We start from the raw sequence: 5,062 nt of genomic DNA on the forward strand, positions 1-5,062 counted from the left end.
TGAGAGATGGTATTTGTTTAGACATGTATCCAGATTTTCCAATTTGGTTCCGGATTCTGTTCTTTCGATATTGAAAATCTATGTTCCTCACCTCTTTCAAAATTGACGTGGCTTTAGAGATGCAGGCAAGTTCTGTAACTCTGAATACTTTATCTTTTTATGGTGTTTTCATGTTGTATAAATGCTGGATCTTTACTGGTGGTGTTGAACCTTTGGTTGTTAATTTTAATTTTTTAGGGTTTGGTTTTTGCTTCCTCATTTTATGTAAGTTTGCGGTTGGTTAGTGTGGTTCACTACATCCTTTTTTGTTGATGGAATGATGGTTTGTAGCCCTATTTTTTTTTATTGATGATTTTATGAAAATTGGCTTGTTTGTTAGGCTTTATTATTGCTAATTTTATGAAAGATGTCTTGTTGATTAGGCTTTGTTATTGCTGATGGTATGAAAGTTGCCTGATTTTTTTAGTCTTGTTTAGTTGTTGTTTGGATGCTTTATTGAACTCCTTTGGGTGCTCTATGATGTAAAAAAATTGAATTCGTTTCGATGCATGCTTTATGATGTAAAAGAACAAGCTGACAGTTACAAATGTTTTTATATGCCACTCCAACAATTTTTCGTGGTGAAGTATTGATGGTTGAGGCATTTGAGTCATTTGTAACCCGTTTCATTATGTTTTTATGCCACTCCGACAATTTCCTAGTGAAAGCTAAGTGTTGACGTTTGAGGCATACCCTGCTGAGAGCTACAAATGACAATATGTCACTCTGACATTTTCATAGTGAAAGTGTTGGTGTTTGAGGCATGTGAGTCATTTGTAACCTAATTATTGATGTTTTTAGTTGGTACATTGTGGTCAATAAAATGATTTTACTATTCTTTCAATGATATTGAGCATGACTAATTGCTTTATAAAATGTGATCAACTATATTTATCCCCAAAAAAGGACAAAATATCATTTAAGACCTTTCCTTTTACCAAAAAAAAAACACAAAAAGGTAAGCAACTTGTTTGCTTCAACTAGATATACTTAATTTTAACATTTGAATCTCAGCTATTGTAAGCCACATATTCTGGTTCTTCCTTCACTTCTTCAGGCCCACAATTTTCAGTCCATAATTGGCATTCTTCAACTAATTTCCTTGGAAAAATTTGAATGCTAACATAATTGGCTAAGCGATGACAACATGACACATGGCAGGCAATAATTGAAAGGTATACATCATCCAACCTTATGCAAGTGCCTTTTTGGGCTCTGGACCTAAGTACAAACCAGACCAAAAAGGTGGGCTGGTACTTCCCTAAATTGGGATTTGTACTTCAGCAATCTTCTTCTGGCCCTGTACTTTCAGCAGCATGTAAGGGACACGTGGTCGCTCTAGATTAATCCACTTGTACCACTAAGAGGCGTCGATTTTTAGGCTACAACAATTATTATTATTTTTATTATTTTATTTATTTTTTATTTATTATTATTTATTATTATTATTTATAATTTATTATTATTTATTATTATTATTGTTATTTATTATTATAAAATATTAAAATAACAATAATAAGTACTGATAATATTATGTTAATATTTATTGATTATTATCGATTATTAATAGTAAGTATTGATGATATTATGTTAATATTTATTGATTATTATCGATTATTATAATAGTAAGTATTGATAATATTATGTTAATACAGTTCAGTTCAGCGCAGTTCAGTTCAGTTCAGCCAAAATAAGTTAAGTTCAGTTCAGCGCAACTCAGTTCAATTCAGACAAAATAAATTCAGTTCAGTTCCGTCAGAATAAGTTCAAACAAACAAAGCCTAAGTTTTAGTATTTTACAATGGAGGGATTTATGAAACTAAATCATTTTAACAAAATAAAATCAAATTATCAAACTATAACCAACAAAAAGTCAAACAAAAAAAACCCTATCTGGAGTACTAGTAGTACTTTGGAGTTTGGACATGACTTTGAACTACAATAATTTTATTATTAGATTGGAAGTGTGTGTTTTGTTTTACACGTCTCCATGGACGGGTAATAAATTCTGTGAAAATGATGGTATTATGCTTTTAGCCGTTGGATAGTTAGGGTTTTGAGCTTTTGGACTAAACCTTGTACATCACACTCATATGATCATATTATTCATAAATCATAATCACCATCAAATCACATACATAAAGTTATTAAATCAAACAAGGTATACTCTTATTTTGCCGTGTTAGGAATGAGATAATATCAAATACACGCATGTGGAAGGTGGAATTACTTACTATAATTGGAATATATTTGGAATGATATACCATTGAATACACGCATGTGGAAGTTGGAATTACTTACTAAAATTTGGAATTACTAAAATTGTGGTGTTTCGTGCTATGCTGCAAACAGTACCTTGATTAATTAGACAATGATTTTATATGATTTTGGAGATTGATATAAAGACTCAATTATAAACACTAGTACTATAGTAGTATGGTATATCTGGTAATCCAAGTCCTTTAGTTACAAGACATGCTATTATCAGCTAATTGTATTATATTTGAATCTCTATGAAGTAAGAGAATTGTGTGCAAACTGCGAAGACCAATTTATAGACTTCATCAGCTATGATTATCGGATCATTAGTAGAAAAATGTATTAGGTATCTACAAAGAAACTACCTTATCTAGCTTACTATTTGAGATCAAAAGGTCACTGAAAGGTAGAATAAACAAAAAAACAATGTGTCCTGCGTGTGGCCGGCCACATGCAAAATTACAGGTTTGGCCACCCGCGCCACCCTGTCAGTCCATCAACTTATTTTCAAATGATTATATCTTACTGTTTCTCATGAGATAGAATCGAGCTTTTGACTAGGCGTTTGAAAGCTATCGAGCCAAATTTTCATCTCCAACTTGAATCTTCCCAAAATATTAAATGTGTCGTGAGATATGACCTTTTGAAATTGACCCTTATGCACAAACCCTTATAAACAAATGGAGTTACTCTTATGAATAGATTGAGTTACTCTTATGACCAAATAGAGTTGTGGTTACTTTTAATAATAAAGTGTGTCACTCCTATAAGAAAATGTGGTTACTCTTATAAGCAAAATGGAATTACCTATGTGAACAAATAGGGTCACTCATATGATTAAATGAGTTTACTGCGAATTAATCTGTTGTTGGAAGAAAGCTAACACTATAATATAAGGGCTCGATCAATAAATGGGGTTACTCCTCATGAACGAATGAGGTTACTCGTATTAATAAGTAGGAGATTACTTGTATGAATAATTGGGATTATTGATACGAATAAAATGGGGTTACTTATATGAACAAACTAAGGTTACTCATATAAATAAACAGGTTTACTAGTATGAATAAATGGGTTACTCCTTACGAACAAATAAGGTTACTCATATTAATAAGAGGGAGTTACTTGTATGAACAACTGGGGTTACTGATGCGAATAAGATTGGGTTATTTATGTGAACCATGAGTTACTCATATGATTAAATGTGGTTACTTGTATAAATAAATAGGGTTACTCTTTATAAACGAATGAGGTTACTCGTATTAATTAATATATAGGGGGTTACTTTTGTGTAAACAGTTGAAGTTACTCATATGATTAAGTTTTAAATTCCATCAAAATAGATGATCAAAGTTCATGTTTGAACTCATCTAGAGTGGCTAAATTCTCCTTTTTAGCCTGTAGGTGACTATTTGAGTCTGTAACTTTTATCAATGGCAAACCCTAATAACGAAAATTTGTTGTCGAAAATATGAGGGGATTTTGAGTGGGGTTTATTCCCATTGACAGATTTGAAGGACTTCCAGTAAAGTTCTAGTCTCAAGATGATGGTAAAAATGGAGGAGAGAGAAAGTGTGGTGTGAGGATGTCAATGTTGTTGACATATTTGAAGCGTACAAATTATTGTACGAGTGTAGGCGTGTTTTATTTCGCCTACGTCATGAGCGCGTATTATATTTGACTACCCCATTGGTAAGGTTTTCTTTAAAATTATTTTGAAAAAAGTCGCCAATAATTCTTTTTAGGAAGATTCATAAAGCCAATTGAATATGGGAAAACCGTAGGGGCAAATTAGGGACTTATCCAATGTAGATTTTCCTGTCATGACTCCATAGATTGTAAAAATGAACCAAAGATTGAGTTCGGGGGTGAGCGTACAATATAGTCAGGAACTATATTGCCATTATTGGCCTCTACTAATAAATATAGATTCATTACAGATTCTATGCCAAAGAATAAGCATATAATATTTTAAACACACTAAAAATAATAGTCTAGATTTGTTCAGGAAACATATTAAAAGACTATTTTTTTAGTGAAAAGTTATTATGCAATCAATTTAGCATGTTGTCCAAATTAATCTGATTAATGTTAGAACAGTTCTTTAGGTATTGATTAGCAAAGATAACATGTAGGTTATAAAAGTAATGAAGCAGAACAATCATATAATATGCATAAAATAATCAAGCAAGTATGATGATAATAATAATAATAATATATAAATATAAATATAAAAAAAAGAAGGAAGAATTAGAATATACAATAGGACGAATTTATATTAAAGATCTACATCATGAAAGAAATAGTTAGTAACTTCAATATAAAAATAAAGGGTTTATTTAAGGGCCCTCGAGATTATACCGTGGCTTAGGTCTGCGAGATTCACAACCTTCGGGACGAGCAATCGTGAAGCCTAAAAATCTGACTGTATGAAAGTATGTAGGTTGAATGTAATTGTATTTGAAAGTATGCATTTTGTAGGGAGGTTTTGTAATTCGTAGAAAGGTATTCGTAAAGTATTCGTCGAGTTTTATGTGAAAGGAATCTGTCCTTTTTCTATACATGAAATCATGCCTATTTATAGGGAAAATAGAACTGTGCCTCATGCACCAGCTGCGCCTGGCATAGCTGACGTGTCAAGCGCATGACACGACATGCCCAATAAATAAAAAGCGTACACGTAGCACGCGTTTTGAAAAAGACAAGAAAGAAACTTCGTGTCTAACGCAGAGACGTGTGCTTGACGCATGACTCTGAATGAGTT

This window comes from Beta vulgaris, chromosome 1 (genome assembly GCF_026745355.1).
Source record: "Beta vulgaris subsp. vulgaris cultivar EL10 chromosome 1, EL10.2, whole genome shotgun sequence".
Taxonomy (NCBI): Eukaryota; Viridiplantae; Streptophyta; class Magnoliopsida; order Caryophyllales; family Amaranthaceae; genus Beta; species Beta vulgaris.